The following is a 13,242-nucleotide window of genomic DNA, read 5'->3' on the forward strand; positions in this document are numbered from 1 at the left end:
TATAAGCACTCTACCGAGTTGTGGGTTGGGTTGTCCATAGAGAAGGATCAACGACGACAACACCAGCCAACCCACAGTACTATAATAATTGTCCCATGTGACTGTTTGGTTCCCGGTGACTGTATTGTCCCATGTGACTGTGTGGTTCCAGGTGACTGTATTGTTGCAGGTGACTATTGTCCCATGTGACTGTGTTGTCCCAGGTGACTGTGTTTTCCCAGGTGACTGTGTTTTCCCAGGTGACTGTGTTTTCCCAGGTGACTGTATTGTCCCAGGAGACTGTATTGTCCCAAGTGACTATTGTCTCTGGTAAATGTAGTTTCCCAGGTGACTGTAATGTCCCAAGTGACTGTATTGTCCCATGTGACTGTGTTGTCCCAAGTGACTGTATTGTCCCATGTGACTGTGTTGTCCCAAGTGACTGTATTGTCCCATGTGACTGTGTTGTCCCAGGTGACTGTATTGTCCCAGTTGGCTGTGTTGTCCCAGGTGACTGTATTATCCCAGGAGACTGTATTGTCCCAGGTGACTGTTTTGTTCCAGGTGACTGTATTGTTCAATGTGACTATTGTTCCAGGTGAATGTGTTGTCCCAGATGACTGAATTGTTCCAAGTGACTGTATTGTTGTAGGTGACTATTGTCTTAGGTGACTGTGTAGTCCCATGGGACTGTATTGTTCATTGTGACTGTATTGTCCCCCGTGACTGTGTTGTCCCAGGTGACTGTATTGTCCCATGTGACAGTGTTGTTCCAGGTGACAATATTTCTAGGTAACTGTGTTGACCCAGGTAACTGTATTGTCCCAGATTACTATTGTCCCAGGTGAGTGTATTGTTCCAGGTGACTTGTCTCAGGTAACTGTATTTTCGTAGACGACTATTGTCCCAGGTGACTGTATTGCCCAAGATGAGTGTATTGTCCCAGTTCGCTGTGTTGTCCCAGGGGACTCTATTATCACAATTGACCATAATGTCCCAGATGACTGTGTTGTCCCAGGTGATTGTATTGTCCTAAGCGACTGTTTTGTCCTAGGCGACTGTTGTCCCAGGTGACTGCATTGTACCAGGTGACTGTATTGTCCCAGGTGACTGTATTGTTCCATGTGACTCTGCTGTCCCAGGTGACTGTATTGTTCTAGGTGACTATTGTCCCAGGAGACTTTATTTTCATATGTGATTGTATTGTCCTAGGTGCCTGTAATATCCTGCGTGACTGCATTGCCCCAGGTGACTGAATTGTCCCAGGTGACTGAATTGTCCCAGGTGACTATTGCCCCTAGTGACTGTATTGTCCCAGGTGACTATTGCCCCTAGTGACTGTATTGTCCCATGTGACTATTGCCCGAGAAGTCTGTATTGTCCCAGGTGAGTGTATTGTCCCAGGTGACTGTGATGTCCCAGATGACTCTGTTGTCACAGGTGACTGTATTGTCACATGTGACTGTGTTGTCCCAGGTGACTGTATTGTCCCTGGTGATTGTACTTTTCCTGGTGACTGTATTGTTCCAGTGATTGTTTTGTCCCAGGTGGCTGTGTTGTCGCATGTGACTGTATTGTCTTAGGTGACTGTATTGTCCCATGTGACTATATTGTTCCAGGTGACTGTACTGTTCCAGGTGACTATTGATCCAGGTGACTATTGTCCAAGGTGACTGTATTGTCCCATGTGACTGTGTTGTTGTAGGTGACTGTGTTGTTCCAGATGGCTATTGTTCCAGGTGACTATTGTCCCAGGTGACTGTGTTGTCCCAAATGACTGTACTGTCCCATGTGACTGTGTTGTCCCAAGTGACTGTGTTGTCCCTGGTGACTGTGTTTTCCAGGCGACTGTATATTTTCCCAGGTGACTATTGTCCAAGATTATTGTATTCTCGAAGGTGAGTATTGTCCTAGGTGATTGTATTGTTCCAGGTGACTATATTCCCAGGAGACTAAATTGTCTCAGATGACTGTATTGTCCCAGGTGAGTGTATTGTCCCAGGTGACTGTGTTGTCCAAGGTGAAAGAATTGTCCCAGGTGACTATATTGTCCCAGGTGACTGTGTTGTCCCAGGTGACTCTAATGTCCTAGGTGACTATTGTCCCAGGTGACTGTATTGTTCCAGGTGACTATTGTCCCACGTGACTGTATTGTCCCAGGTGAGTGTATTTTCTCAGGTGACTATATTGTCCCAGGTGACTGTATTTTCCCAGGTGAATGTATTGTCCCAGGTGACTGTATTGTCCCACATGACTGTATTTTCCTAGGTGATTATTGTCCCAGGTGGCTGTATTTTCCGAGGTGACTGTGTTGTCCCAGGTGACTGTATTGTCCCAGATGACTGTATTGTCCCAGATGACTGTAATGTCTCAGGTGAATATATTGTCAGAGGGGACTGAATTTTACCTAGTTGATTGTATTGTCACTAGTGACTGTATTGTCCCATTTGACTATGTTGTCCAAGGTGACTATTGTCCCAGGTGACCGTATTGTCAAATGTGACTAAATTGTCCTAGAGTGACTGTATTGTCAAATGTGACTAAATTGTCCTTGAGTGACTGTATTGTCCATGGAGACTGTGTTGTCCTAGGTGGCTGTATTGTCTCAGGTGACTGTATTGTCCCTGGAGACTGTGTTGTCCCAGGTAACTGTGTTGTCCCAGGTGACTGTATTGTCCCAGGTGATTGTATTGTCCACGGTGACTGTGTTGTCCCAGGTGACTGAATTTTCCCAGTTGACTATTGCCCCTGTTGACTGTATTGTCCCAGGTGACTATTGTCTCAGGAGACTGTGTTGTCCCAGGTGAGTGTATTGTCCCAAGTGACTATTTTCCCAGGTGACTATTGTCCCATGGTGACTGTGTTGTCTCAGGTCACTCTGTTGTCCCAGGTGACTGTATTGTCACATGTGACTGTGTTGTCTCAGGTGACTGTGTTGTCCCAGGTGAGTGTGTTTTCCCTGATGACTCTAATGTTCTAAGTGACTGTATTTTCCCAGGTGACTGTATTGTTCATGGTGATTGTACTCTCTCTGGTGACTGTATTGTTCCAGTGACTGTTTTGTCCCAGATGACTGTGATGTCGCAGGTGACTGTATTGTCTTAGGTGACTGTATTGTCCCTGGTAACAATATTGTTCCAGGTGACTGTACTGTTCCAGGTGACTATTAATCCAGGTGACTATTGTCCCAGGTGACTGAATTGTCCCATGTGACTGTGTTGTTCCAGGTGACTGTATTGTTCCAGGTGACTTTTGTCCCAGGTGACTGTATTGTTACATGTGACTATGTTTTTCCAGGTGACTGTATTGTTCGAGGTGACTATTATCTCAGATGACTGTGTTGTCCCAAGTGACTGTATTGTCCCAAGTGACTGTGTTGTCCCAGGTGACTGTGTTGTCCCATGTAAGTGTGTTTTCCCTGGTGACTCTATTGTTCTAAGTGACTGTATTGTCCCAGGTGACTGTATTGACCCAGGTGACTATATTCCCAGGTGACTAAATTGTCTCAGGTGACTGTATTGTCCCAGGTGACTGTGTTGTCCCAGATGAGTGTATTTTCCCAGGTGACTATATTGTCCCAGGTGACTGTATTGTCCCAGGTGAATGTGTTGTCCCAGGTGAGTGTATTTTCCCAGGTGACTATATTGTCCCAGATGACTGTATTGTCCTAGGTTAATGTATTGTCCCAGGTGACTGCATTGTCCCTGATGACTGTATTTTACAAGGTGATTATTGTCCCAGGTGACTGTATTTTCCGAGGTGACTGTGTTGTCCCAGCTGACTGTAATGTCCCAGGTGACTGTATTGTCAAAGGTGACTGAATTTTACCAAGTTAACTGTATTGTCAATAGTGACTGTATTGTCCCATTTGACTGTGTTGTCCCATGTGAATATTGTCCCAGGTGACTGTATTTTCCCAGGTGACCGTATTGACAAAAGTGACTAAAATGTCCCAGGTAACTGTATTGTCCCTGGAGACAGTGTTGTCCCAGTTGACTGTATTGTTCCAGGTGACTATTGTCCTATGTGACTGTGTTGTCCCAGGTGACTGTATTGTCCCAGGTGACAAATGTTCCAGGTGACTATTGTCCCAGGTGACTGTGTTGTCCCAGGTGACTGTATTGTCCCATGTGATTGTGTTGTCCCAGGTGACTGTATTGTTCGAGGTGACTATTGTCCCAGGAGACTGTATTGTCCAATGTGACTGTGTTGTCCCAGGTTACTGTATTGTCCCATATAATTGGGTTGTTCAAGGTGACTGTATTGTTCTAGGTGACTATTGTCCCAGGTGACGTTGTTGTCCCAAGTGACTATATTGTCCCATGTGACTGTGTTGTCCTAGGTGACTGTGTTTTCCCAGGTGACTGTATTGTTCTAGGTGACTGTATTGTCCCAGGTGACTGTATTGTCCCAGGTGACTATTGTCCCTGGTGACTGTTTTTACCTGGTGACTATAATGTCCCAAGTGACTGTATTGTTGCAGTGAATGTATTGTCCCAGGTGACTGGTTTGTCCCAGGTGACTGTATTGTCCCAGGTGACTATTGTCCCAGATGGTTGCATTGTAGTAGGTGACTATTAGTAGCGGGAAATGGGGCGTAGACCAGCAATTTTGTTTTTTCCAACTGCCGGTCTACGCACCAGGTGCATAGACCGGCAATTTAATTTTTTCCGACTGCCGGTCTACGCACCCTGGGCGTAGACCGGCTATTTTGTTTTTTCCTATGCCGGTCTACGCACCCTGGGTTTTACGAACTTTTTTTCCTATGCCGGTCTACGCACCCTGGTTTTTACGAACTTTTTTTCCTATGCCGGTCTACGCACCCTGGGTTTTACGAACTTTTTTTCCTATGCCGTCTACGCACCCTGGGTTTTATGAACTTTTTTTCCTATGCCGGTCTACGCACCCTGGGTTTTATGAACTTTTTTTCCTATGCCGGTCTACGCACCCTGGGTTTTACGAACTTTTTTTCCTATGCCGGTCTACGCACCCTGGGTTTTACGAACTTTTTTTCCACAGCCGGTCTACGCACCCTGGGTTTTCTCGATTCCACTTGCCTGGGGATTAAAAAGCCGGTCCCTGGCACACCCAAATTTCGTTACCCCAGTGACCCATGCACAGGCATCGGTCAATGACGTCATCAGCTAGCCAGTTTTCATCTTCCCTGAATAAGTCCGTTTTCTGTTATAGTGTATTTATTCCCATTTTCAATATTTAAAGTAAAGGGGGATTAAAAGGCCGCCTTCTGTCAAGCCTAATATACAATGACGTCATCCATTATAAGCTCGTTTTTCTCAATAAGGCATTTCCATACTGTTGCCCATTTTTCTAGGATCATTTCAAAGTTAAGATTTCAAATTAACACGAGAAATGAGTTCAGCTCTGTCACCAAAGGAGTATTTGCCCAGGTCTTTTTCCTAAATCTAAAACTTATTCCAATTTATACCCATTGTTTCGTGTTGATATGTATAATAGGTTATTAATATTCCCCTTTACTATGACCATTCAGTCACACCTCTATCATGTCACCCCTATTTCTTCTTCGTCATCGTTCTAGAGAATGTAATTTGAGCTTTGACGATCTTTCTTGAAGGATCGTTTATTATACATAGGGCAAAAAATAAAACTGCTATCAGTCATTTAAATTAAAAAAAAAAAAGAGGCCTGGGCATTGGTGATTTCAATGCGAGTTCGGTAGTGACCCTATCCTTATGCGCATCTCACATTCGCTCAAAAACATACCTCCCACACCATTTATCAAATAAAAAACTCATTCAGTAAAAGCAAGCCTCTCATATTTTTTAAATAAAAGCCTTCTGCAGTTACCACCTTTTGTGACGTCATCATCCCTAATGTGGCGCGAGGCGCGCTAAATGCGGATCCCAGGAGGTTCACACATAAGTGTGAACTCTTAATCTGGCTTAATACCTCAACTGTACTCTGTGCTTCATCAAAGTTGATATTCAGCTATAATAGCTCGTATTTTCGCTCGTTGCTTATATTTTCTGTTATTCATAAACCCGATCGAACCTTCCTAACCTAACCTAACCTAACATATTATATATAACAAACTAATACATTCTACAGAACAGTTATTGTTGTTGTTTAGTGACATCGTGAAAAGCGACCTCAGGTATAGGGATAAGGTATTGCTGGCCATTAGCATATAGGTGTGAAGGTATTACAGTACCTTACTGGTCAACTATGTATGACGTCACCAGACAACCAATGCGACCTTTGGCGTCCTACTGGCATGTGTATTTGATGTTATTATTCAAAAATGACTAGACTATCCATCCCCACCTAACCTAATCAGAGGTTTAAGAACATACATTTTAGTCATCCACAACTGTCATTGATGTTTGAAAAAATTGCGGGGGGCCCCTGACTCATCACTGATGTTCTGAAAATGCAATCTCAGTTCGAAACTCAAATAGACACCCAAATGTTGTACTGCAATTTATGAAGAATTGTATGTTTTACCGCACAGTAGGTAAGTTATCGTGAAAAGCTACCTCAGGTATAGGGATAAGGTATTGATGGTCATTAGCATATAGGTGTGAAGGTATTACAGCACCTTACTGGTCAGCTATGTATGACGTCACCAGACAACCAATGCTACCTTTGGCATCCTACTAGCATGTGTATTTGATGTTATTATTCAAAAATGACTAGACTAACCATCCCCACCTAACCTAATCAGAGGTTTAAGAACATACATTTTAGTCATCCACAACTGTAATCATTATTCAGTGATAAGTTCAAAACTCAAATAGACACCCAAATGTTGTACTGCAATTTAAGCAGAATCGTACATTTGGCAGCATAGCAGGTGAGCTGAACATAAGAATAAAGGTAACTGCAGAGGTCCTATTGGCCAATACGAGGCAGCTCCTATATATTTCCACCCAATCTCATTCATGTCCACCCTATGCTTAAAACAACCAAGGGATCCCACTTAAAGTATTAGTTTACAATAATAGTTTTAATAAATAGCTCTTATTCTAGTTTTATACACAACAGCAATTATGAAACCCTATAGCTAGATATTCTACTATAATCCACAAGTAGTTACCACACATCTGGCAGTACAGCGGATTAGTGGCTGTGTTCATAGGCTAGTCAACTGTCCTCACATCCATCAAATAGATATCCAAATGTCGCACCTCAATTCATTCATCTAGCAACTCGGCTGGATGATAGCCACTATATTCATAGGCTAATCATTTCTACACCTCAAAAAATCCTAGTCTTGCTACGCAAATCAGCTAACTTGTTTCTAAACCAACAGTCGCAAATACAATCATGCATACCTACACATACTTCAAAACCTATGCATTCATAGAGAATAGCCTAGTTTTTTGCCACCATTTCCCCATTAATCAGATGTAATTTATGCCATACACACAGAAAATACAGCATTTACACACCAAATATGCCATTTATGCACAAAATATATTATTTACACTCAAAATATACCATCACATAAAAAATATGAGATTTTCATACAAAATATGTCAGTTGCAAACAAAAATATACCATTTACACAATATTGCATGAACACTCAGAGTATGACATTTACACAAAGTACCGTATTTTGCACAAATATATCAAAATGCTTATGCATTTAGACAATCAAAAATGCGCTTTAACTAAAATTACACAATTTCACAAACGTAATTTTCACAAAATACCCACACATTGTCTCATAAACCAAAATACACTTACACCATGAAGATCTATTTTATCAAATTACAGAGCTTACACAAAATACACAATTTTCACACACAAATACAGTTGCACCAGTTCCACTTCAACAAATTAAAAACACAACTTGCATAAATGCACTATTATCACAAAAATTATTACACAGTTTGTGTAATTATTTTACATCTTTGCACAATAAATACAAGAAAACTTGCTATATAATTACTCAGCTTGCACAATGACAATCAATACGCAAAGGTATAAATAAACAATTCGTCCATATGCAATTACACAACATGCGCAATTAATACACAACTTATACAATATTACACATCTTTCATAATTATTACACACAACTTGCACAAATACATATCTAGCACAAATACGTACAATACATAACTACCCCAAATATGAAAATACACAACTAGCATAAATACACGATTTACACAAATACAATTGCGACATTTACACAACTAGCTCAAAAATATAATCAATACACAACTTACCAAAATATGAACAATACATATCTAGCACATATTCATTAAATACACAACTATGCAATTTCCGCAAATATACATACAAAAACATATACAATTAATACATACAACTTGCACAAAACAATACACAATTTATAGAAATATAATCAATACATAATTTCAATAATCATACAACATATGCAAAATACATAATCTGCACAATTAATACACAAGTATATTAATTGTGCTATATATGTACAAACACAACCAACTGGGTCAAACAATACACAATTTGCATAATATTTTTCTGGGTATATTTAGGACATTAATTATAATATGCTGAGTTTAACCAACTCCCCAAAAGTCAGAATTTCACATATAAAAATGTTTCTTATAACTTCCAATGAGCTCAATATATAACACATTCTTTTTCCATTAAGATATCAACATTATTAGTGCTAAACTATTCATCTAACATATGTCCACTGTTTTTATGTCTTATTAATACCTTCCTTGTTACATTCTCTCCAATCAGACCACCATATTTATGTATTTATTCAAACCATCTAACAGACTTATTTGTTCTAGCCTTAGTTATGTTAGGGCAGGTGGGGTTAGGTAGAGTCAGTATTTTCTATGATAATTTTAGACAAATTTGCTATATCTTATCAAAATGCATCCTGTTAAAACTCAAATTCATCTAAATCTATCAAAAATATACTTATACTACGCAAATTTGACTAAATTCTACCTAGCTAAACTTACTAAATATGAGCATCCCATATCCTCACATACAAGCCTATGTCACCTCTGTCCATACATTATATGAGTCTGCCATATAGCACGAACCCCAAATAGGAAAATTTACGCTATTTCATAAACATACTAGTTCATTACCCTAAGATATTATATATGTCCTTCCCTACACGACCTCACCAAACCTGACCTAGCATATCCAACCCTGGATTTGGTTAAAGTTGGCAAAATGTATGCTATGCCACCTAAATTTCACCAAATTTAAGGCAATTTCCACCAAATATACCCAAATGTTGTGTATCATAGCATCGCCAAAGCCCATTTTCTCCTATTCCATACTACCCTACACAACCTCACCCAACCTGACCTAGCATATCCAAACCTGGATGTGGTTAAAGTCGGCGAAATTCATGCTATGCCACCTAAATTTGACCAAATATACCCAATGTTTCATATCACAGCACTGCCAAAGCCCATTTTTACCTACATTTTCTCCTATTCCATCCTACCCTATGCAACCTTACCTAACCTATCCTACCATATCAAAACAAAGATTTGGTTAAAGTCTGCGAAATTTAAGCTATCCCACCAAAATTCTATCTAATTTAAGGCAATTCCCACCAAATATATCCAAAATGTTCTGTATCACAGCACTGCCAAAGCCCATTTTTACCTACATTTTCTCCTATTCCATCCTACCCTACGCAACCTTACCTAACCTATCCTAGCATATCCAAACCTAGATTTGGTTAAAGTCGGCGAAATTTAAGCTATCCCACCTAAATTCTATCTAATTTAAGGCAATTCCCACCAAATATATCCAAATGTTCTGTATCACAGCACTGCCAAAGCCCATTTTTACCTACATTTTCTCCTATTCCATCCTACCCTACGCAACCTTACCTAACGCTATCAAATTGGAGACAATTTCCACCAAATATGCCTAAATGTTGTGTATCATAGCACAGCCAAAACCCATTTTACCCACATTTTCACCCATTCCATCTAAACCGGGACCTAGCCTCTGATACTCAGAGAAGTGATGTTTTTGGATATGAACCTAAATGCCCGTGCCTAACCTGCAAGAGTCTTGGAGCTTTGTTGAATATTTCTTCGAAAACTGAAGTTTTGGATATGAACCTATCCGCACTGTGCCTAACCTGCTAGGATCTTTGTTGAACATTGTAACCATATTCATAGAAAAGTTATGTTTTGGATATGGACCTAACAGCCCCTCTCCTTTAAAACTTGGAACTGTGTTCAATATTGTAGATATAGTGTTGGGTGTGTGTTTTGTTTTTACACATCAACCCAACCGACCTGGACCTAACCTCCCTTCATCTAACTTCAAATTTATCGTAAATATGGAAGGACGTGTTGTTTGTGCATCAACCCAATCGTCCTCGACCTAACCTCCATTTATCAAACTTCAAATTTATCATAAATATGGGAGGACCGTGTTATTTGTGCATCAACCCATCCTGGGCCTAACCTCCCTTTATCTATGAATTTCGCCGACTTTAACCACATCCAGGTTTGGATATGCTAGGTCAGGTTGGGTGAGGTTGTGTAGGGTAGTATGGAATAGGAGAAAATGGGCTTTGGCGATGCTATGATACACAACATTTGGGTATATTTGGTGGAAATTGCCTTAAATTTGGTGAAATTTAGGTGGCATAGCATACATTTTGCCAACTTTAACCAAATCCAGGGTTGGATATGCTAGGTCAGGTTTGGTGAGGTCGTGTAGGGAAGGACATATATAATATCTTAGGGTAATGAACTAGTATGTTTATGAAATAGCGTAAATTTTCCTATTTGGGGTTCGTGCTATATGGCAGACTCATATAATGTATGGACAGAGGTGACATAGGCTTGTATGTGAGGATATGGGATGCTCATATTTAGTAAGTTTAGCTAGGTAGAATTTAGTCAAATTTGCGTAGTATAAGTATATTTTTGATAGATTTAGATGAATTTGAGTTTTAACAGGATGCATTTTGATAAGATATAGCAAATTTGTCTAAAATTATCATAGAAAATACTGACTCTACCTAACCCCACCTGCCCTAACATAACTAAGGCTAGAACAAATAAGTCTGTTAGATGGTTTGAATAAATACATAAATATGGTGGTCTGATTGGAGAGAATGTAACAAGGAAGGTATTAATAAGACATAAAAACAGTGGACATATGTTAGATGAATAGTTTAGCACTAATAATGTTGATATCTTAATGGAAAAAGAATGTGTTATATATTGAGCTCATTGGAAGTTATAAGAAACATTTTTATATGTGAAATTCTGACTTTTGGGGAGTTGGTTAAACTCAGCATATTATAATTAATGTCCTAAATATACCCAGAAAAATATTATGCAAATTGTGTATTGTTTGACCCAGTTGGTTGTGTTTGTACATATATAGCACAATTAATATACTTGTGTATTAATTGTGCAGATTATGTATTTTGCATATGTTGTATGATTATTGAAATTATGTATTGATTATATTTCTATAAATTGTGTATTGTTTTGTGCAAGTTGTATGTATTAATTGTATATGTTTTTGTATGTATATTTGCGGAAATTGCATAGTTGTGTATTTAATGAATATGTGCTAGATATGTATTGTTCATATTTTGGTAAGTTGTGTATTGATTATATTTTTGAGCTAGTTGTGTAAATGTCGCAATTGTATTTGTGTAAATCGTGTATTTATGCTAGTTGTGTATTTTCATATTTGGGGTAGTTATGTATTGTACGTATTTGTGCTAGATATGTATTTGTGCAAGTTGTGTGTAATAATTATGAAAGATGTGTAATATTGTATAAGTTGTGTATTAATTGCGCATGTTGTGTAATTGCATATGGACGAATTGTTTATTTATACCTTTGCGTATTGATTGTCATTGTGCAAGCTGAGTAATTATATAGCAAGTTTTCTTGTATTTATTGTGCAAAGATGTAAAATAATTACACAAACTGTGTAATAATTTTTGTGATAATAGTGCATTTATGCAAGTTGTGTTTTTAATTTGTTGAAGTGGAACTGGTGCAACTGTATTTGTGTGTGAAAATTGTGTATTTTGTGTAAGCTCTGTAATTTGATAAAATAGATCTTCATGGTGTAAGTGTATTTTGGTTTATGAGACAATGTGTGGGTATTTTGTGAAAATTACGTTTGTGAAATTGTGTAATTTTAGTTAAAGCGCATTTTTGATTGTCTAAATGCATAAGCATTTTGATATATTTGTGCAAAATACGGTACTTTGTGTAAATGTCATACTCTGAGTGTACATGCAATATTGTGTAAATGGTATATTTTTGTTTGCAACTGACATATTTTGTATGAAAATCTCATATTTTTTATGTGATGGTATATTTTGAGTGTAAATAATATATTTTGTGCATAAATGGCATATTTGGTGTGTAAATGCTGTATTTTCTGTGTGTATGGCATAAATTACATCTGATTAATGGGGAAATGGTGGCAAAAAACTAGGCTATTCTCTATGAATGCATAGGTTTTGAAGTATGTGTAGGTATGCATGATTGTATTTGCGACTGTTGGTTTAGAAACAAGTTAGCTGATTTGCGTAGCAAGACTAGGATTTTTTGAGGTGTAGAAATGATTAGCCTATGAATATAGTGGCTATCATCCAGCCGAGTTGCTAGATGAATGAATTGAGGTGCGACATTTGGATATCTATTTGATGGATGTGAGGACAGTTGACTAGCCTATGAACACAGCCACTAATCCGCTGTACTGCCAGATGTGTGGTAACTACTTGTGGATTATAGTAGAATATCTAGCTATAGGGTTTCATAATTGCTGTTGTGTATAAAACTAGAATAAGAGCTATTTATTAAAACTATTATTGTAAACTAATACTTTAAGTGGGATCCCTTGGTTGTTTTAAGCATAGGGTGGACATGAATGAGATTGGGTGGAAATATATAGGAGCTGCCTCGTATGGGCCAATAGGACCTCTGCAGTTACCTTTATTCTTATGTTCAGCTCACCTGCTATGCTGCCAAATGTACGATTCTGCTTAAATTGCAGTACAACATTTGGGTGTCTATTTGAGTTTTGAACTTATCACTGAATAATGATTACAGTTGTGGATGACTAAAATGTATGTTCTTAAACCTCTGATTAGGTTAGGTGGGGATGGTTAGTCTAGTCATTTTTGAATAATAACATCAAATACACATGCTAGTAGGATGCCAAAGGTAGCATTGGTTGTCTGGTGACGTCATACATAGCTGACCAGTAAGGTGCTGTAATACCTTCACACCTATATGCTAATGACCATCAATACCT

Source organism: Procambarus clarkii, chromosome 21 (assembly GCF_040958095.1).
Source record: "Procambarus clarkii isolate CNS0578487 chromosome 21, FALCON_Pclarkii_2.0, whole genome shotgun sequence".
NCBI lineage: Eukaryota > Metazoa > Arthropoda > Malacostraca > Decapoda > Cambaridae > Procambarus > Procambarus clarkii.